Source organism: Canis lupus, chromosome 10, assembly GCF_048164855.1.
Source record: "Canis lupus baileyi chromosome 10, mCanLup2.hap1, whole genome shotgun sequence".
Lineage (NCBI taxonomy): Eukaryota > Metazoa > Chordata > Mammalia > Carnivora > Canidae > Canis > Canis lupus.
The window spans coordinates 30,902,569-30,925,868 of NC_132847.1; the positions used below are offsets into that span (position 1 = coordinate 30,902,569).

Below are 23,300 nucleotides of genomic sequence, written 5' to 3' on the forward strand. Positions count from 1 at the left end.
TCTTTCCTTCTTTTTTTTTTTTAATGTCTCTCTAGGAAGGGTTTGCATCTGCCATCCAAGGGTATCTCCTGGATATAAGAACAGTAATACAGGCCCCTAGTGGCTCAGCGAACAGCAGCAGATGAGGGGATTCCAATTCTCAGTTCTCCACTTGGGAGATATTCTGGCTTTACATAAATGTCATTCTTAAAAGGCAAACCAAATCATTGTATTTAATGCTTTAATCAGTTTTACTTTCATGGTTATCTACCAAAATACATATATATTAAAGTATATCATCACATTTCATTACTTTGGTAACTACCCCTGCACTGGTCCAGGAAGAATTTGTGTTACATAACCTCCACAATAAAATAGTTAACATTCACTCTCTTTAATGTCATTACGAAAGTGATATATTACTCAAATATATTAAAATATATTTGAGAGATAATTTTCCCCTTTGAATTTTATTCCTATTACACTTATTGTACGGAGGGCTTTAAGAACAGATAATTTCTGAGTAAAGTGCTCACTATTTCAAATGAAATATTGATGCAAAGTGAAGGCCACTTTTGAAATTGTAGAAATCGACACAGATTTCCCAACAACAGTCTGTGACAAAACGCACATTGGAGTGCATCTATTTTAAAAGATGTACAATTAATAACACCCCTTAATCCTCATCCTCTTGCTGTCTTTCCTTTACAAAAGAAAATTCCAGGCAGGCACATTTACAGCTTTTAGCAATTTTTAACTGGACACAATCTGACAGCTGAATTCATGAAACTGACCAGCTTGTCAATTTCACACTTTGAAAGTACAATAATAGCTGATAGCATGAGGGTGAATTTTAAAAATCTGTCACAGAATTGCTAGCTCCATTGAAAAGCACAGTACAGTACATAATTATGGGAGGTGGGAGGTAGAGAAATTTTCTTCCTATGTCCATTTAGGGTGTCTATTTCAAGAATTCGGACATCTAGCATTGAAAATGTATTCTCTTTGCTAAGTCAATAAAATAATATCTATTCGTGGCGCATAACAGAATATGCTTTCAAAATAAGTACAATATCTGCCAAGTATTGTCCTGGATATCATCATATTAGCAATATAGCATAATCTTTCGGTGGGTATCATCTAAATATTCTTTTAAATCAGAATATTTCAAGTCTTGGCACACCACCTTGGTTTCACTCAAGTTGAGTAGTGGATGTGCACACTTTCAAACAGACAATAGCCAAAATAGTCAAAAGTATCAAATGGTTGGTCTAACTCTCCATATGTGTGTTATTACAGAACGCATCAAAGGGAACGGTCCAAGTCTGTAGCTCTGGAAGTCCAACAGCGAATCTATCTCTCCAGCCACAAGCAGTTACTAGTCTCTGGGAGGCTCAACATGAGTGTGCTAAAGTAAGCTCTGGTAAGTCACTGCCACTGTGTCTATAGGCATCTAAAAGAAAATTGGAAAAATAAAACTTTAAGAGAAAATACAAGAGGAGTGATCTCTCGGGAATCTTCCTGAGTGCTTAAGGCACAAACTGTAGCTTGGTCTTGGGGGATCACTCAAAGAATTTTAGAAAACAGAGACATTCGGCAAGTCATGTGCTGGGAGGCGAGCTGGAAACAATACAAGTAGATGTGATAGTCCCGGGTTTTGAAGAACTGAACTCCTATTCAGAATCCTGGAACACTCAATTAATGAAAGCCAAGCTCACACTTAGTGTTCAAGATTCTTTTTAAGCCTAAGAAAACTGACTTCATTTGCTAATGCTGCTGAATGAAAATCAACCTCATAGATAAACAATGCAAGTTTTCTCCATGGCTACAGAAAAGCTACAATAAATCGATAGAAAAGCAAAGAACCTTTGGTTTGCTGCGGCTTTCCTTTTAAATTGTTTCCTACAACTTGTATTTTTCCTTATCAATTCTGCGTTCCTTACCCCGCGGGAGGAGTAAGAACAGCAGATACCCACAAGCTAGGACCCGGGATCTTTGATGCCGCCGTGGAGAGGTCTCCAAAACAATCCCCCTCCTCTATGGCAGCCGGGTAGACTTTGATTCCTGCTATTTCTCCTTCCCCCCACTAGTTCGGGGGAAAGAAAGAAAAAGAATTCGCCCCCTCACCATAACCAGCCCTCCTTAAAACAGTGATCACTGCCTCTTAAAAGAAAAAGGGAGAGGATGGATGGACAGACAGACCGACAGACAGACAGGGAGAGGAGCAGGGGCAGCAGCATCGTCGGGTCGGGTCGGGTCGGGTCGGGTCGGGTCGCCCCACAGCTCCTGCCTCTCCCCAGGACCCTGCCCACCCCAGGAGGAGAGCGCGGGGGTCGCACAAACGCCCTCGTTCTCTACAGTGGCCACTGTCCTCGGTGTGAGGTTTCCGGCGCCCAGCGAGCCGCTCGGAGGAGGACCTGCGCCCGGGAAGGTTCAGAAGAGCCACTGTGCGCTCGGGGCCCGGCCGGGGCCGGGGCCGGGGCCGGGGCCGGGGCCGGGCTCGCGGGCGCGGGGAGCTCCGGCCCGGGGGGCGCGGGCTGCGGGGGCCGGGGCCGGGCAAGCCCGGGGCGCGGGCAGGGCACGGCAGGGCAGGGCAGGGCAGGGCAGGGCAGCGCACGGGGGGCGGACCGGGGCACTCGGGGACTCACCTGGTCATGCTGGCTCCGGGCAGCTGCCGCCACCGCCGCCGCCACCGCCACCGCCTCCCGCGCCGCCAGCAGCACTTTCCCGGCGCCCTCGCGCCCCGCCACGGCCGCGCAGCCCGCCTGCCCGCCGCCTTCGTGCGCGGCCGCCTTACTCCCGCGGAGCCGCGGCCGCCGCCCGAGTCCCCCCGGCCGCCGCCGCCCGGCGCTCGCGCGGCCAGCCCAGTCCGGCTCGAGGAAGTGCGGGAGAGTCAGCGAGTGAGTCCAAAACCCCGAAATCCAGCATCCAGAGGAGCGCGTCCCCCCGCCCTCCCTCCACCCCTGCCCCCTTCTCCTCCTCCTCCTCCTCCTCCTCCTCCTCCTCCTCCTCCTCCGCCTCCTCCTCCTCCTCCTCCTCCCGGGCCGTCCTCCTGGCCCTTCTGAGCCGGAGGCTGCCGCGGCGCTTCCTCCTCCTCCTCCCGCTGCTCCTGCTCGCCCCGCGCTCGCCTCGCAGGCTGCGCCGCCGGGGGGTCCGCTCTCCCTCCTCCTCCTGCCCTCCTCCTCCTCCTCCTCCTCCTCCTCCTCCTCCTCCTCCTCGCGCGGCTCGCGGCGCGCGGCTCGGGGTCCGGGGTCCGGGGTCCGGGGTCCGGGCCGGCTCTCCTCGCCTCCCTCCGCTTCTCTCCTGCCCTCCTGCTGCTGCCGCTGCTGCTGCTTTTAAAGACGGTTCTTTGGCCACAAATAGCAACTCGGCTGCCCCCCTCGGCGCCTCCCTCCCCTCCTTGTCTTCTTCCCCCCAAAAGTGAAGCGCACGCGAGAGGTAACCAGGACCTGAGGCCGTCGGGGAACGGGGCGAAGCGGGGCCGAGGGGGCGCGGCGCAGCCTGGGGAGCGGCCCGAGCGCGGTCCGGAGCCCGGGGGGGGGGGCGGGGCGGCCCGTGGACCTGGCGCGACCCGGCGGCGGTGCTGCGGGCCAGGGGCCTCGGTGGGGAAATGAAATGGGAAAGCTCGGGAAAGTGACTGGAAAAGCTTCTCCCTTTGTTTCCCCGTCTGGGTGATTTCTAAAATCCTCGGAACCGCGCTGGGGATCCCCCGGAATCGCTGCCCCAGCGCGAGCAGAGCGTGTGCGCGTTGGCGGCGCGGGAGTGGGTGCGGGTGCGGGTGCGGGTGCGGCGCGGCGCGGCGCGGTGCGGTGAGGTGCGGTGCGCCCCGGCGGCCGGGCGCGGGCAGGACAGCGGGGCCCGCGGCCGCCGACAAGCCCCGAGCCCGCGCCGCCGACCCACCGACGGGCCGAGGCGCGGGGCGCAGGAGGGGCGGGCGGGGCCGTGGGTGACGGAGGCGCCCCGCGCACGGGCGCGCGCACACACACACACACACACACACACACACACACAGGAGGGGGCGGGGTGACGTCACTCCCCCGGCATCCATCCGCCAGGCCAGAAAAGACCCCCTCCAACAAATTCACTCATCCCCTAAGAGCTGCCCCCCGCACACCGGAGGGAGAAGATGCAGATCGCGCCCCCCACCCCCACCCCACGCCCCCCAAAGCGCTTCTCAGAACACAAGGAGCGCGCGCTGATGAGCCCGCCCGCGTCCGCCCCAGTTCACCTTGGCCTCTTACTCGGGGATGCTCGTGGGATCTACTTTGGAGTCAGAGAGGAAGAGAGGAAGTATCGAGTCCATCTTGCGGGGACAACTCTCGTTTTGCTTCCGTGCTACTTGCTTTTAGGATGTTGGAAATTCACTGCTCCCCTCTTCTCTGAGGAACCCCGTAAACCCGCGCCCTAGACGTGCACTCGGTTGCTCGTCTGTGAACGCTTCCACCACAGCACACGCCGGTTGCACTCTTGGCTAACAGGCACATCTGAACCTTCCTCGCTCCTCCTCCCGGGATCTCTGGCATGTGGGAAAAGTCAGCAGCTGGAAGCCACCATTGGCAACTGGCCTACATTCTATTAGACGTTTTATTAGAAACTTGGTCAGAAAGGTTAAATAAAGTAAAGGCAGGGCCTCCAGCCACCTTCCTTGCTCATTCTAAACTCAGACCAGCACACACACACACACACACACACACACACACTAGGTGTGTGTGTTTTTGAAAGGGCAAAGGTAAGCAGACCTCTTAGGTTGCCACCAATGATCTAGCATCCCCACCGTTGTCTCAGGCTGCCCATTGGTTTCCACCACCTACATGCTGTCTTCCTGAACAACACTGAAGGACTGGTCAGTAATCTTCTGCCCCTTTTGTGCTCCAAAAAGAAGCCACATATTTTTGCAAGGAGTCTTGCTAAATTAAGTTTAGTTTTCCAGCAATTGGAATGGGAGAGGGGATCATTCTGGCATGACTCTTCCTTGCACTTTTGTTCTTTATGGTTAGCCTTATAGTAAAAAGAAGAAATTTGTATCTGTGCAACCCCCAGAGCCAGGTTTACCCTCCAGTCTTTCTTTCGGATGACATGAGGAACTGAAAGACTGAACAGGTATGAGGGACCCCTTGCCCCTGTGGCCTAAGGATGAATTCAGAAATCTGAGCCTCCCCATACAGGTGATTCTCCCCCAGGGTATAAAGTCAGGGTGTAAACTGACTTGGCTTTCCCATTGCCACATTCTCCTCCATAAACTGGAGAGCCCAGTGGATGTTGGATGTCAGAAGAACAAACGGGAAGTTTGTCAAACCCTAGTGATCCTTTTATATTGCATTTGGTGGAGACACGCATATCCATCTGCCGCATTTGAGGAGGTCTGACCAGGTCTGACCTGATTTTGAAAGATCCCGGCTGAGAAATCCGACTGCCGTCTGGGAGTGTAATCAAGGAAATAACCTACTCCACTGGTAGCAAGTTAGACTACTGGAGAAGGTAGCAATGATCTTTACCAACGTGAGCAGCAAACAGGTAAGCAAAGGGATCCAGAAAGAAGATGAGAAAGAGAAAACTATCAGTAAGTGAGATTAGCCCAAGGACTCTGACACCATGAAGTCCTAGATGCTCATCTTCCACCATGACCAAACGTCTTAGAGAAAGAAGTAGCAGTGGGAGACGGCGACTATTGAGTCTGAGCTATTATTATATAAGATCCAGTATTATTCAGGGCATGAGGATGAGGGGATCAAGGAGACAGAGGACATGGGAGCCCATATACAAATATTAATACAGTCAGTAGATTTGTAACAAAGTAACACTGCAACATCTCATATAATCTCGGGGAATGTTTACTATTTGGAGATCTGAAGTCAAAGAACATCAGAGGTGGGCTAATCATCTGTTGAAATCACCCAATTTTACAGGTAAGGAAACTGAGCCCCTGAGAGTTTAAGGTAACCAAACTATCTAGTGGCAGAAGCAGATCCAAAACCCAGATATCCTGACCCAATGTCACCCTGCCCCCCCGGCCCCCGCCCCACATCTTCCACCCAGGTCTAGATCAAATCGATTCTTTTTCCCCGTGTATCAATGAGCATGAAATAGAGAATATTTTAAAACTATACTTAAATGAAGAAAAATGAAGAAATAGGACTAGACATTCTCTCAGTTCCTTTCCGCTCTAGCATTCTGTTATGAATAGCACACAGGAACTTTGCTAGAGCACAACCCCCTCTAGTGCATAATTCAGCATACAATGAGTATGAGTCTACTTTGGACCCCATCCAAGGGAGTTAGTTCCTAGAAGTACTTGAAAGATTTTATTCTCATCTATAATGAAACATGCTAAAAAGACTAAAAATAATCATAAGGCAATGATAGTAATCATTTGTTACTCTTGTATTATGTACTAAACATCATGCTATCCCATTGTTTTCTAAAGGCTCATCATGACCTTTTGTGGATCACAAATCTAGTGGGTCAGGAACAATTTTCTGAGCAAAAGCAATGAAAGTAGGAAAGAAAAGAAAGAAGAGCGCATTATATATACTGAACATTGTTCTGTAAAACTTATGTTTTGACCATGTGGCTAGCGATTAAAAGTTTCAAAGCTGTTACCTTGCCTCCAGTCTTAACAACTGCCTTGCTAGTTAAGTATAATTAGCTCCATTGTACAAGTGAGAAAACAGGAACCGAGAGGATAATTTGGCCACGCTGGCAGAGTTAGCAAGTGGCCAAGCTAGGATTTTAAACCTATATTGGTTAGATTTCAATTATGTGTTTTTTTATTTCTATTCTGACTACACATTATTAACCGAGGAATCGAATACCTGTTGATATTTTTTTTTGTAAGAGCTTTTTTTTTTTTTAATTCAGTTAGAAGGGAGACACATAACATAGATTCAAGTGACATGTTTTGAAGATAGTGAAGAGTTTCATAAGGTAGTGAAATGAATATCTGAGACCTCTTCCTATAGATGATAGTTATATCCAATATACTTCATTAATTTGCTGCTAAATGCACAAATGGAAAAATGTTTAATGTTTTTAATCTTCAAATAACCATTCATCTCTACAAGGGTTAAAATGTTTGAGACAGCTTCTCAAATTTAATTCATACAACATTTTTCAGTAGCTTACCGCTTGTTCCAGACACAGAACTAACACGTGAGAGAGATTAAACAAACAGATATTAATTATACTCACTAAACAATAGTTTGAATCATTTGAGAACACAGGATCTACACATATAAAGTAATCAGACTACCCCGTAATTCCATCTAAATTGTGAATAAGAAAGGAAGACAGTAACTTAGATGCCATGCTAATTTTTTTTTATTCATATAGTCCTATGCATTCTGGAAGGAACATTGCACACATTTAGATGCTGTTATTCCCATTTTCAGATTTGGAAGCTCCTACACAGAACTAGTTGGTGATTGAAATGAGAGTCTAATCTTGATCTTTCTGATTCCACAAATCAAAGTCTCTTTACAAACAGAGGGGTTTCCAGTAGACTAAGAGGTAGTTAGAAATTTTGAGACGGGCTATGCAAACAGTCACATTTTTCTCCATATGAAAGAAAGGCACTTTCTTTTTCTCCAGGGCAGCATTTCTTGTTGCTGCCAGGCAGCGATGTTCTCTTAAAGAAAAGAAATCCGCATCTTTCTCTAAAGAAAGGCTTAGAAAAGCCAGGCCCTCTCCCCTGCCTCTGCTCAGTTTGGCTGCTGCATTTCACCCTCACCTGCAGTGTGTAGAGGACGTTATGGTACGATGCTATTTTCCATTGGCTCTGCTACTGGAGATTACAGCATGCGACTGTGACAAATGGATATTCCCATTAAATTCTTTAGTAGAGTGGGGCATTCCATTAACCATTGGCACTATCCCAACCCAAGTGAAACATTGGGTCATTTTTTTCTTGTGAGCAAGAAATGAAGGGGGAAAACGGAAAACAAAGGATATACTCTAATTACCTTTCTTCCTTTCTTCTTTTTTTTTTTTTTGTTGCATGCATGATGATAGCCGTATATTACAATTATTTATAATTAATATATGACAAGCTGTCAGCTAAAATTTAACAGGTGATTTATCAAGAAGTCCCATTAACTCATACATTAAGCCGTGGGTTTCAGTATTCCCTAACAATAAAAGTGTGTTTTGGTTTTGTTGCCTTAAATCTATTGTGTTTAAATATTCAAAGGCCACCAATCTTTATATATTTGCAGCATCTTTTAAAAATACAAGTATGGCTAATACAAATGGGCACTCTGTTAGTAATGTAAGGAATAAGCACTTTTTTTGGCACGTTAACCTTTAGATGCTAATGTTTTCATTGACAAAACTGACTGCCTAGTGTTTATTTTTAAGTTTTAAACTTTTATGATTCTTTAATACATTTTCCAAATGGTGCCTTTGGTAGTAAAGGCAAAGCTGAATAAAGAAGAAAGTAATTGCACTTACTTATATTCCATTTAGAGTTTGTATCTTACACTAGAGGATTTTGAAATGAAGGAATATTTTAAAATACAGAAAAAGATTAAGAAGTCACCAGAAAGCTAGTAATTAATCACTCAATAAAGGGGAAATCTACAGAGACCAGAAACTGATGAAGCAGTCTCCATTTTGCTGAATAGCAAAAGAATGGGGCACATGGTAGAAATGAATCACAGATATTTCTTGGGAGAGATAGCAAGAGTCTTTAAAAGAGGAAAAACTTGGTTTCACTGTCTACAGAAGGTGAATGTCATGGGATATAACCTGGAAATGAAGTTAAATTCTAAGCTACACTGTTATTGGTTCCATGGCCAGCCAAAGTTTATATTGTTGGAGAGAATGATGGGGTTGGGAAAAGAATGATAGAAATGTAAAGCAGCATTTGTTTAGATTTTATTGCATGAGGCTGGCCATGCTGCAGGATGTTAATGACTCACAACTACTGGAGAGGGTGCTGAATCTCCTTAATGAAAGAATGTGCATCAAGACTCAATGGTTAGGAAGAGAGAGGGAGGAAAAACATTAAAAAGTGAGGGCAAAACCCGAAGCACAGCAGTTTTTCAAAGCTTGTAAGACTTTTGTGTCCACCCATCAAGTCCAGTTTTCACATTTTTAGCAAGAAAGCCATACGAAGCTGCAACTTTATTTCTAAAGGGTCCTTCAAACAGGGTTTCAGAAAATGATTTTCAGAAACTCAGACGTGAAATAGCGTAAGTTGATTTCGTGTTAACAGCCAATCTACCTCTTCATAGGCTGGGGCTTATAAATGACCAGTGCAGAAACGGTCCCGGTATCCGGACAGGGACCTGTCACAAGACCTCGCCTTGCTTACCGGATGCCGCAAGTTCCCCACGTGGAGCTGCGGGTTCTTCCACACACAGTCAGGAGCAGTGTTCAAAGCGGCGAATGGAACAAAAGCATCACGGCTATGATTTTTCAGTTGCTTTTGAAACTTTGTCTTACACATCTTTACTTATCTTTAACTTCACTTATGCCACTTAACAGTTTCTACAGGGTGTGCATATTTAGCGAATGTTCCCTCTCAGCCATGTGAGAGCAGATTAGTGTCTGATTTGAGCCAAAAACTCTCATCATAGTGCTTTAAACACTATAGATACTCCAATAAATATCTGAAGTAAAGGAAGGGAGGGATGGAGATAAGAAGAGAAAAAGAGGACACGAGTTGGTTGTCAATCAACCCTTTTTTGTGAAATATTACTTTCTTTACAAAGCTTATTGCAGCCACTAAGTAAGATGGAATTTGCTCTGCCTCTGTTCTCCCATTATTTCTTTTTCTTATTTCATATCTGCCTATATTTTTATTGTGTATATTTGTGCCCTAATAAGCTCTGAGCTTGTCCTCACTGTTTATATCACCACCAGTAAGCACAGAACCTGGACTAGAAGCAGATCTCAAAAGAAGTCTGCTGAATGAATCAATGGATGATATAACGTGGGGCTATTAACAATCTTTGACCTCAAGAAGCACAAAAACAAATCAATTCAAGCATGTGTTTTCTCTGCCTTCCCCTTGGCAAACAAACCAGGGTCAGATATCTAGAAGCAGTCCTAAACAGAGCACTGGGCACCCATACTTTTTACTTTTTTCTATCAGAGGGAACTCCTACCTAGTGAGTCTCAGACTGTAGGAAATATCCTACCTTGTACCAAGTGGAGGTAAGAAGGAAAAGATATACAGGCTTTGCTTTTCCTTCTTATACTCATGCTGTTCTAAGAGTCTGGATGTCAAAACTGCTCAGTTTGATCTGTTCCAAGCTGGGGAAAGAAGAGATGAGAAATTAAAACAAATGCTGCAATCTAAAATGTTTTGTCTGTGATTCAGTCCTTCTCGTGCCGGCCGTAATACACTTGCCTTTTATTAAAGTTATATCTATTCTTGTTTCCCTCAGTCCTCTGTGCCTCTGCCATGGGCCAAATCCCATATATATTTCCAGATTGCAAGATTGTAAAATCTTTAAGAGAAAGACTGGGTCTTAATCTTCTGTGTGTACTTTGTACATCTGCAGAATGTCCTGTACAAGAAAGATATGATAAAATGCTGTTTAACCGAACTTTCCAAAGTCTAGTGTTTTCTTTAATATTAATGGGAATTCTGTGGGGGCATGAGCATATCCCAATTTTCCTCATTTAATAAATTCTATTCCACTGTCCCTAGGGAGTATACTTGCATTTATCCGATCACAAGCCCACAAGCCCATATGTTTGGACTGCCAAATCCCTAGAATGGAGGTTCACAACCTTGGCTGTATGTTAGAATCATCTGGAAAACTTTTAAAAACATATGCCCAGGGACTACACATATGAGCTGAATGGGATTCTTTGGGAGTGAGGGTCTAGAATATTTTTTAAAGAAGCTTCCTAAGTGATTCAAATGTTTAGCCAAGGTGAAGTAACCTTGCTTTACAGCTCTAGGAAGCATGACTTGAAAATCACTAGACTAGATTATTTCCAAAGTATTTTCCAACTTAGGATTCTTTGTGAAATCACTTTTGTTTCATAAGTGAAAAGGAAATGACCTGTTGACTGGATTCCATTTTTAGTAGTCACTACAAATGAAACACAGCCCGAATTTCGAATTTCGTATACTAGCGTAGTATTTTTAGCATTTCTTTTTACTTGGTTTTTATGTATGCCCATTCATCCCCACTGCTCACTCATTCAGGCCTCCAGTGGTGTGAGGTATGTCAACTATGCACTATTAAGGGATTCGAAGAATGTGTGCTACGACCAAGGCTCACATATTAAGGAAAACCCTTTCATCCAAACACAATACAAACAGTCCCTAATGATTTTCATCCCCCGCAGTTCAATTAAAAGAGGAAGAAATGCCATCAACTAACTGAAATTCCAGCCACACTGCCCCCTGATAAATCTGTGATTAAAACAAAGAAAAGATCAGAAAGATTGACTCCCATCCCCGAAAACATTTGGAATTGAGCCTCCATGTTCATGTGTTATTTTCAGTTCAATCAAAAAATAACAAAACTACTACCTTTGAGAGAGAAAGATGGTGCTCACATTGTTTTGCTTAAGGAATTCATGTTCTTGAGAGGGAAGTTTTCTCCGTAAACTCTAGCAGTAGAAATCGATCAACTATGCAAACTACGCAACTAGAACAGATCATTTTTATTTCTCTAAGAGTTCCTAGCCCAGTGCCTGGCAAGTACAAGGAACACTCTCCATACTACATCATTCAATATCACCATTCACGTGGCATTTTGCAGTTCACAGAGAACTTTAAGACACCTGTCTCTTTTAAGACTCCTAATAATTCTGTGGATGGTAAAACACCCACTTTCCACATGACCCAGACCCGTGAATGGATCCTAGACACTGTGAATCAGAACCTCTGGGCTAGTTCTGGGGAGCCAGAATTTTTGGCAAGCTTCTCAGGTACTTCTGAAAACCACAGTGATCACTCCATTCAAATTCATTGATTTGTATTGTTCCTAGGAAAATAACCCAGTACAGCTGAGCCGATTCTGGCAGTTGTTAAGAGGCTAGCTCTCTTTTTCTCAGATTTGCCTTTTTTCTTCCATACTTTTCAAAAGGGGGAAAAAATCACAGGTGGCACTATTTTACCTAAATCTACAAGCTTTTTAATTCTGCTTTGCACAGCTGGCTTATTCTAACAGTTGCCCTTGCTGTGAAGGAAGCTCCTAGCTTCTGGCGTTTGTGGCAGGATCTGAATCCTACCTACTCCCCTTCTGGCCACAACTAAGGTCTTAACAAACTATGGAGACCACAGGCCTCCTTCAGCAGGCAGCTGTAATTACATGAAAATTGCTGGACATGGGAGTGCAAACCCAGTGGCCTGCTGGGACATTTCTATTGGCTTCAGCCTGATACTTGGGAACCCACTAGTTCTAGCTGTTAGACTCAGGAAGAGAATGGCTGTGAGCTATTTGTGTTGGTGTGTGTCTTTCTCCGTCAGCTTTCTAACTCAAAAGTAAAAGATATATTCTCAGCTAGCCACCCCTCTTATATTATATTAGATCTGCATAATACTACCTTGCAAATACCACCTCATATAGAACTGGGGGGAATAAAAAAGTAAAATAGACCCCTCAGTAAACCTTCTTTAGAATAAAAAATGCATTTTAAGAGAGGAGACAATGTTACTTGTATCTTATAATTACGCCTAATCCACACACAGACTGGAGAGAAGAGGATTTTGATTTTTAGGTCTGGAATAAAATACACTTGATTGGAAATGAAGATGCAAGAGGGAAGAAAATCCTCAAAAATTAAAGGAAAAGAAAATGTGTGTCAACCACCCCAATCTTCTTGATTCTCAAACTTTCCAAATTCCTTTGGTTCACCATCCCAACCTTAGTTATACTCTCTTGTTTAACAACCCTCCAGCTATTATGGTTACAGTTTCTGGGAAATTTGTCTGTCAGAAAAAGAAAGATTCCAAAGAGTTTGGCTCTTTTCTCTTGGGCAATAGAAAGCCCTGAGGGTCATAAGACATCAACATGAACACCCCCTCACCCCCTACCCACACACATTTGGTCTCTTACTTTCTCTCTGGGGCTCAGCAGCCCCATGACATGCTGGGTCCTTTTCGCTCTGAGGAAAGCTGTATGGGCCGGAGAGAGCAGGATATACCCACACCATGCTCTCTGACTCAGATATGCCCTGCTAGAAATGACGAGCTGGCTCAGATATTGGGAAAAGGAGACACGAGGCAGTTTGCCCTATCTTTGGGTATCTGAAAGGGTAGAAGAGCTTTACACTTTCCATTTCCTGCTTGCTAAGAAGAAAAGGCAACTACTCCCTTTGAAACCACTTGTTTCCTTCTAGTTTGTCTTACTTATACCCTTGAAACTCTCAAAACACGTCCACATGTTGCTAGGTCCATCATTAGTGTTGACAATGCCTGCTCTCTTGCTTTTAATTCTGTGAATACAGATGTTCCCATTGCTCCTTTTAAAAGCTCTGGGCACGTGTTCAAAACATACAACCCCAGCAAAAAGCATCACCTAAGCCAAACCCACCAATGACTGGACACACTCCCCAGTTTGGAAGGCTACCCTGAGATGTTGCTTAATTGCAGTAGATTCTGTGAGTCAAAGTTCACAGAGCTGAAAATGGACGTTTTCTGTTGGCACTTTACCCAGGGTCCCCCTCCAAAAAAAAAAAAAAAAAGTGGGACATGCAAAATCAATAATTTAAGATTCAATGAAGTAAATTTCACCTCAAATGATATCCTTAGAGAACAGAATATTTAAGGAAGAGCAGAGTTCCCATGGGGAGCTTCAGGGTAGGATTAAATTTTGGTGGTATTATTTGCAAGTGCTAAGAAAGAGTTTATATTTAGCACTAAGTTCTTGATCTTATCTAATGACTGACTTTCCATGGCCTTTGGAAATAACTTTGACGGCAAAATTCCTGTCTGTGTTTTATCCCTGAAGCTGACCTGATCACAGGATCAGAAGCTGCTATCAATGAGGCTGCGATAAGAGGGAGCACTTTACTAATGGGAAGGGCTCCGACACATCCGTCACTACAAAGTGATGCTCACCCACCTTGGTGCAGCCAAGAAAAAGAAAAGGAGCGCAACAGAAGTCACATTTTGCTGTGACACTTCCCCAACCCATAATACACAGAACTGTCCCCAGAGTGCTGTTTGGAGGAATAAGACCCTAAGGAGCTTAGGGTGGTGGCTTAGGCCCCAACGGCCGGGCCAGGAGCTCCTGCTGCCACTTCTAGAACAATCCACCACAAAGTCGCCCCCCAGCCCCAACCAAAACTGAAAAGTTTATAGCGAGTGGTAGCACCTGCGTTTCTGTCCTGGACTAGCCGAAATAATTGCCTCTGCTGGGTCTTCCCCGGGCAGTGCAGGGTGAGGGATGGGCCACAGGCGGTGCAGAGGAGGAAGGCCCACCTGGAACCTGCCCAGTGAGGGGCTAGCAGCTCCTGCAAGCAGAGACACCAGCGAGCTTTCCTCCTCTCCTCTGGGACACTTGTGTGTGCCACGATCCCTCTCCCCCTATCCAAAAAGGCTCTGTCTTCAGGAAAACAAAGACTTTTCTGCTCCATGGTGTTCTCTCCCATGACTGAGTGTTCCTTTGAACAACGTTATATTATTACAACCTTTGTAAAGCTCAGGACATGGAGGCTGTGTTAATAACACACAAAAAGGAAAAGCATTTCGTTTATACAAGCTAGTATTTTGACCATAATTATACTTTTCGCTGTCTTCTTGATGAATCAGGAACTTTTGAGCCAGGTATCCGAACAAAGCATTATAAAACTAGGATCACCCAGGACGTGACCTACATTTATGTAAATCTTGTGGAAACAAAGTTCTGTTCTTCATCCCTTACTTGGAAAAGAAACAAAAACAAATCCTGTAATTCTTTTTTATCTTTGATTTTCATGAAAACCATCCAGGGACAGTCCACATTTTTCAGAAATAACAAATTTTTCAGTACAGAAGGCAGCATTTGCCAATACAGCAACAAGAACTCAGCCAAGATGCTTCGGAGGAGTTAGGCAAGTACAGTTCACTAAGACCCAAACAATCCTTGGCAACCAATCAGAAAAACAAGTCATCAATGCATTAAGGGAGCCCTCAAATATGAGTGCTGTCAGTGGAAAATAGAGTTACTCACCAACCGAAAATGTTTACTTGAAGTGAGAATTATTTTATGGAAACCACTGTGAGTTTTGGAATACTTACAATCTGCTCAGATTGGTCACTGCGTACAATGCTCCTGCTGCAATATGCCCTGAGACTTCTAATCGGTCTGCCTAATGGAGCAGGTGGCGAGATTCTCTACTGAGGCTGTTGGCTCCTGGAGGGCAGGGACCATATCTTATTCATCTTGTATCTTGCACAGTACCCAACTCTTCAAAGACAGTCAATAAATATTGAATGAAAGAATCTTTATATACATGACCACACTCCTTGATCCCTGGCATAAAATATCAACACCCCATCATCTCGATCCTATTGCCCTGCTTTATTTTTCTTTTGAGCAATTATTACCAGCTGTCAAGCTCCATGGTTGCTTTTATTATTCATTATTTCTCTTTTCCCTACCCAAATCTAAGTTTCCAGAGGGTGGACTGAGCAGGTTTGATTTCCTGGATATCCCTAGCTCCTAGAATTTTGCCTGGCACTAACTTGCGATTATAAATATGTGTTGACTTCTGAATGAATGAATGAATGATGAATGAATGAATGAATGAATGGTATTCCATCATCTATTCTTTTTTTCTTTAAGATTTTATTTATTTATTCATGAGAGACACAGAGAGAGGCAGAGACATAGGCAGAGGTAGAAGCAGGCTCCCTATGGGGAGCCTGATGTAGGACTCGATCCCAGGATGCCAGGATCACGACCTGAGCCAAAGGCAGATGCTCAACCACTGAGCCACCCAGATGCCCCTCCGTTGTTTATTCTATCCTATTGTCTAATGTCTATTTTTTCTCTCCTCTTCATTCTCATCTAATTCATCTTAATAAGGCCTGAAAATTATACTGTGAACTTCAGTAAATAGCAACAAAAAAGTGTTTCTTCATTACATAATTGTTTAAGGAATGGAAGACCAGGTCTTGTGGGTCTCCAGTACAAGTGTTTACAAACCTGCAGATAAATATGAGTGACAAGAAATGAGGAGGACGGGGAGGTAAGAAACAAAGTATTCTCCTGGAGGCCATCAGTGGTGGACACCCTGTGAACTGACAGGCTACCTCATGTGAATTGTAAAACACATTTGTGTACCATCTTCTAGATTCTAGTCATTAAAATATATGACTACTTTCTTTATCATTCTGGGCAGACTTCATGTCCTTCCAGGCTTTTAGGGTAAAACTTCATCTTGTCTAGATTTTGAGTTCTCTTAACCCATCATTTTTAAACTTAGGGTAACATTTTAATAATATGTTATAATATTTGTTTCCTTTAGGCATTCTGCATTGTCCTCATGTGAGAATGAGTAACAATTCCCAAACCATTAACAACATTCCCATTTTACCACCCAATTTAGTGCCTGATAAAACCACTGAGTGAGTGGTTCAGTGACTTGCCTGTTGACTTACATGTGGTTGGTCATCCTGCCAAATATAAAACTTTCAACTGCCAACTCCAGATATTATTTCTTTCTTTTCAAACCAATATATAACAGGAAGTTCTTTGTTCCTTGGAGATGCCCCTAATATGTGATGACAGTTGAACATACTTATTTTTGCAATTTTCCAATTTGGGTATCGCCGAATGAAACTGGAATAAATTAGGGAAGTGGCCTTGCTGCAGAGCCTAATTCTGGAAGAAAAGCACTGAGTAGGAAATGTGTGTCATTGGCCTTCTGATTATTGCCTGTCTTCTCCACTCTTGGCCTCTTCGGGGCATCTCATTCTCTCTACCTTGACCCCAACCTCCTCCATACTCCGGGCAGGCCAACCACTCAGTTGCCTTGCTCTCTTAAGGAATTTCATCTCTTCCCTAATTTATTATAAGTGGAAGTTGCGCTAGGGATGAGAGAACATAATCTGTAACTCTGTTAATAGCTGTGTGTCATGGGGTGAGCTGTAGAAATCCCCAGAGTCCTCATTCCTTTATCTGTAAAAACAAAGATAATAATATTTATTTCACAGAGCTATTGCACGGACTACATTAAATCATGTACTTGAAATTTCCATCCAAAGTCTATCTCCTAGGAGATGTTGGGATGCAAATGTCTGGATATTTGTTTTGACTTAAGTTGGTAGTTCTAATGAAACTTTCAAAACAGAAATATTGAGGACATTTTTTCCTAATGGATGGTGAGGAGATTACTTTAGGTGGAGCAAGGGTGTTCTGGGGAGGAAGTGGAAGGTGAAGGACCATGATGTAAAGTTGTTCAGTCCCCAAACTACACAATCATACACGGATACACTAAAGGTAGACATCCATTTGTGAAATGGGAAAAAAATGAAGGTGAAAATGGGGGAAAAAACCTCTTAAGGTTTTGGGGATGATAAAATGAGACAGTAGAATGGCAATCACTAAATATATTAAAGTTAATTATAATAAAAATTGTCCATCTGCCCTGCTCTTTCTAGTGTTGATACAGGAAATCCTAGTATAATCACAATAATTGTAACTGAAGACTTCAGAATGACTTTAGGAATGCTTTACTTGGTTCCTTCCTGCTAAAGTTCATTTTATTTCTAACATGTTGTAATCATGGACACCCTATTTCAAGCATAAGGTGAGCATCTTGAAGTATATTTCCTAAGTGTGTAGCAGGAACAGGAAGTTGAGAATCATGAAATAAACAAATCTAGGTACACGGATGTTCATTTATATTATTGTGTTTAATAATAAGCATTATTTCACTTCCTTAATGATGGTTAAAATCTGTAATCTATATCATGATTTTACTGTGATTTGAAGAATAGGCTCTAGACTCCTAGTGGGCTGAACTCCTGGCTCAGCCATAAACTAAGTGACGTTGCGCTTAACCCTGAGCTCTCTGAGCTTCACTGTCCTTGTGAAGGGATGAAAAACATACACACTTTTCATAGTTGGTGTGAGACATGTAGAAAGATCACAGATTCTTTATGATGCTGAGCCATGAATTAGCCAATCCTGGACCCTATCCCTGGATTTCTTATGAGATAATAAGTGTCCTTATTGTTTAAATAACATTTTTGTTGGATTCTCTCTTACTTGGAGCTCAAAGGATCTTTACTGGTATATCTCTTCTTTTCAGTACTTCAGAATGTGAACATGTATGTAAGAGTAGCAAGCACAGAACTGGCCTGATCTTGTGGCTTTTACCACTTATGCTCTAATGTTCTTTATCAGGTTAACCTAAGCCAACAGATCCTGTGTGTGTGTGTGTGTGTGTGTGTGTGTGTGCATATACATGTTGCCATTTAAACAACTCATGAGATACAGGTGAAAAAATTCACTGATATTGCCTTTATTAATAATACATTTGAGGTATATATTGGAGAATAGTCATCAAACCAAATGAGTCAAAAAAAAGCTCATATTCTAAACATCAGTCTATCTCTCCCTTTAACCTCTGGAAATAAACCAGGAACCTGCTTTTCTTTGGAAAAAAAAAAATGTTATGAGTCCTGAAAACTTCTTATGCCTCTGAACCTCCTTTGTAATGTCCATGTACTCTAATATTACAGGATAATCATTTTACTGCAATATCTTCAGAAGAATTTGGAGGTTCGTCATTTCCTGGTTAAAGGTTTCATTATTTGCTTCTGGCAGAAACCTAGTCAGGAACAATTCATTGGTTTATAATTCTAAGTTAATACACTCTGATCATTTAAATCTGGGAAACTTACTTACAAAAATAACTCAGCACATTTGTTGTTCTTTAAGGACTGCAGTAAAACTTCACTGAGTGGCCTGGTAACCTTTGCAAACAAAGACTAGTTTTAAATATTTGAATGAAAAATGCAAGCATGTCTGCACCCATCTTTAAAAATTAAAAAGTTCAAGATCATGGCCTGATTGATGACTAGAGTAGGTTATGTTTTAAATGTGTCCTTTATAAAGTGTCCTTCTTGTCTTTTTCTTTAACCACTCTGCTTTACATTTTAAATAGTATGTATTAGCCAAATTAGAAGAAGAAAGATAATGTGGGCCTTGTTCTAAGAAGTCAAACACAACGAATTCAGGGTAACTTCTATGTCCAATTAATGGTTCATTAGATCATTGCATAATCTGAGTAGGTTGACATCACATTTTTAGCTGTTTTGAGAATTTTATGAGACATTGACGTGTGAGGACTTTTACAGTGGTGGTTTATTTCTCCAGTGTAAAGGATTTCAGAGCAAAAATAAATTAGTATATTAAATTAATATCTAAATAGAATAACATATTTTAATGGGCAAGGTATCTTTTATTATTTTGGTATTTCTTATGACTTTTTTGACAATAGGTCAAATTATAAAAATTCGCATTTGCATCCACTTATAAAATGATACAAGTTTATCAGGAACAAAAATGCAAAGGAACTTTCAGATCTCCGTCAAACTTGACATTATTTTCTAGTAACATTTGCTAAGAATGATAACCCTTAGTGGCATTTTACATTCACAGAGGAGACAGGCCAGTAGACAGAGTCTCCAGGGGTCATTCTTTTGTCCTTTGCCCCTTTAACATTTAAACACTGCAAATAAGTGTCTCCAACTCCTCTCAGATAATCCAACTCTCACTTTCTTAAACTGGAAGCCTATGAAGGATGTTGAATGGAAGTAAAGGTATGTGTGTGGGCAGAAGCCCATGAAAGTATCACCCATGATCCACCTCAAAATGGCCAAGAAAGAGGGTCAAATCTCTCCTTGGGTGTTAATACTCTTCATCTTACTGGAGGTTGGCAGTTTATATGATTGACTTTAAAGACTGACCAGAGGGACGCCTGGGTGGTTCAGTGTTGAGCATCTGCCTTTGGCTCAAGGCGTGATCCTGGGGTCCTTGGATGAAGTCCTGCATTGGACTCCCTTCAGGGAGCCTGCTTCTCCCTTTGCCTATGTCTCTGCCTCTCTCTGTAGCTCTCATGAATAAATAAATGAAAATTTAAAAAAATAAAAAGTAAATAAATACCGACTAGAGATCCTAGAATTATGAGCATTTGTTTAGTACATTGTGGTCACTGGGTGCAGTATATACTAATCATACTTGAAAAGAATAGTTAGCTTACATTGTCGGATATTACTTATTTTCAGGACGTCATCTGAAGGAGTTTGCTCAGGGTTCCCAAAGGCTGGAATAGTTAATGAGATTGGAAGCTGTTGAATTGTTCCACACTATGTCCTTCAATGCAGTTCTTCATTAGAGGCACAGAAAATACTTGGAAGCGAATAAAATGACTACTGTATCTTTTGCGTTCTCAGCCGCGTCTGTAATGATCCAAACTAAAAAATATCAGTGTGTGGGGCCAGGGGAGGGGATGGTGGAGACAAATCTGGAAGAAGAAAACTAAATAAGGGAGGGTTGTAAATGTTTAAGAAGGAAAGAGAAAGTATTTGGTTTACTACCAATTTAATTCTCTGCACCCTATCACCCCTTTTAGGGTATACAACACAAAAAAGAATGGCCGCAGCTCTGCCTTGGGAGGCTCTGGGTAGATGATAATCCCACACCACCTCTGAGCCATTGTTGGTGGTACTTCTGTGTATACCAGGCTCCTCTGGTACATAACATAAACGCTTTATGTGTTTTAAGTGCAGAACAACTTTCCTTACCATGGGTAGGATGGGAGAGGGGGCCTAAGGTACATGCATTTAGAACTTCCCTAAAACAATGCATCTCTCTGTATTCCAGAGAGAGGACAGTACCCCTCGTGTCTGCAGGAATTTGCACACCTTTCTTGGACTCATTATGACCTCAGATAAATAAGATCTGTTATCCCTGAGATGAGTGAGTGGTGCAGACAGAGGATGCCCTTCATCAAAGCTGTCTTGCATATTCCTGTTTTCCTGTTTTTACAACAAATAAACGTGCTGGATGTGGCACGTCATTCATATTCAGTATGAATACTGAATAGACGATTTGACTGGGTCCAGTGGGCTTGGCTCTGCATCCACTCATAGCTCACTTATACCTTTCTTTTCATTCATTTACCCAAACACCCACCGAGAGCCTACTATGTGCATGGTACTCTGCAAAACACTAAGGGTGCAATGATGAGTAGAAACAGACACAATCGGGTCACTGGTCTATTACCGTGGAGCTCACTGGTCAGTAGCAATCAGTCTTGATTATTATTTTAGTTTTCTATGTTCCCTTATAACTAATGTCCACCTTCCTCTCCAAATTGTGAGTTACAGACTTATTAAAAGACTCTAAACATTTTTAGTGGGAGGAGAATATTATTTAATTTCGGTGATTTAAAATACTAGCATGGATCTTGGATCGATGCTATCTTCTTTTAATTTGTCATGACAACCTTCCAGCATTAAAGTTTATTAGACTTTGCTTCAAACTTTACTCAGAGAGACAGAGATGGAGAGAGGCAGGACCAAAGCCAGAAGCCGAAGTTCTGGTCATCCATTTTCGGAGACTGCTCCAAACACCCTCACATTTCCAGGTATTCTAAAACGTGTAATGAGAGAAGAGTGAGCCTTCCAAATCACAGAAGATCAGAAACTTATTGACACAGAGTGAACCTTTTTGGTCTCACTGCTTAAGTAAGAATTTTCAAAGCAAACATTTCAAACCTCCACTTGTATCACTGTTTACAGAGAAAATACACCCTCTGTTTACTGTGGGGACTGGAATGTAGCCTTAAAAATAAAGGCTGGGGTGGGGGGGATTCCTGGGTGAAAAGAGGTCAAACTGCAGGGAAACTAAGACAGTCATTTCTCTCAATCCTACCCCTGAGCAACACAGTACCTTCTGCCAGTAATCTACCTGGTTACATCTGGTAGAAATTGGGATGGTAGCCACATCGATAATCACTGAATAAACAGCATATTAATGGCAACTGCTTGAAAGATAAGGAGGGATTTCAGATCCTCAAGTTGCCTTTTCTGAGAGAGGCTTCATTTCAAGGCCTGGCTCATCCCCAGTCAGTGTTATCCGTGGAAAGAGCCGGCCACCTGCTCCTGCCTTCTCCCTTCCATAAAGATGATGATGTGGTGCAGCACACAATCATCTCCTACTCACTGCTTTTAATATTGTTATTTTTATTGAGCAAAATTCTAACTGCTTAGAGCTAAGTATTACTGTTTAATCTGAGGGCACCTATTAGGAGTAATGTTATTACTGAAAAGACAGAAGCAGGCAAATGGTCCAGGTGCCCTGCGCTTTTCTCTCCAGCCACTCATGGCTGCTGTGTCTCATCCTAGAACACCGACAAGAAGTGATTATTCACATGTAGAACAACACATTTCTACAACTTCCCCTGAAAAGATAACTAAAATATTTTAGTACACTCTGTTTCTTTAGCCTAAAATAATATTTCTAAGGTCATTTCTGATATGCTGCAGGAATTGACAATACACTCTGCTACCTCCTTTAAAAATCATAGTTGTAATTGTTCATCTCTTCCCTCATTTACTCATCCCTTCAATAATATCTATTAAGGACTCACTATATGCCAGGCTTTGGGGTGCAGTGGAAAGGAAATATGTTCCTTGTTTTTATGGAGCTAAGAGTCTAGTGAGAGAGATTATTCTTTAAAAAGTTGTATATTAATCAAATCTTTATGAATTTGTTGTAAAATTCAATAGGGTAATGTGATTTTAAAGTTCCTCATTAATACTTTTGTAAGGTAAAGCACTGAATTCTAATACATCTATTTGGCTAGGCCAGATATATCAAGCTTTATTAAAGCTGGGCACATTTTTCCTCTTGAACATGAAAATGCTTTCCTTCTACAAGGTCTCTGTGAAGGATCATGCTGTTGACATACAATTCGTTCCGTACAGGACAATGAAGGAGTCATAGCTTACATCACTGTGTATTGATATAATTACAGTAATACAAGTTTAAATAAAGAACAGACACATGGACAGCTAAGCCCAACTCAGTGTATGTGCTTTATTAAAAATGTGAGCCCATAACATAGTGAAAGTATGAGGGGTGGAGCCATTGGGGACAGAATTTAAAATAAAAAACCTTTCCAGGACCAGGTTCTTGAGGACTAATAGAACTAACCCGAGAAAGGAAGAAATGGTGGAAGAAAGGAATAAAATCACAGAGAATTCAAGACACCCAGCCATCATCTTCACTATGGTTATTTGGTCAGTCCTCTCCTGGAAAGAATGCCTCGATTCCCTTTCCAGACAGCCTCCTGGACTCTTAATGGGTTCCTTCCTGTCTTCTTACTCAAAAGAACAAGGAAATGAGGAGGGA

At 42.7% G+C, this 23,300-nt stretch overlaps 1 protein-coding gene across 37 annotated transcripts in view; it reads right to left on the bottom strand.

Moving 5' to 3' along the window:
• The window catches only part of PTPRD (protein tyrosine phosphatase receptor type D), a 2,176,041-nt gene that overhangs the window by 505,971 nt on the left and 1,646,770 nt on the right, over nt 1–23,300 (bottom strand). The window contains exon 1 of one of the 37 annotated variants that reach the window (XM_072841297.1): nt 4,208–4,433. The exons of 35 other annotated variants lie outside the window; for them this stretch is intronic. The gene's annotated coding sequence lies outside the window, so the exon portion shown is untranslated. Of the gene's footprint in view, nt 1–2,627; nt 2,756–4,207; nt 4,434–23,300 lie in introns of those variants that run through there. One more of the 37 variants, XM_072841296.1, reaches the window with a different exon arrangement.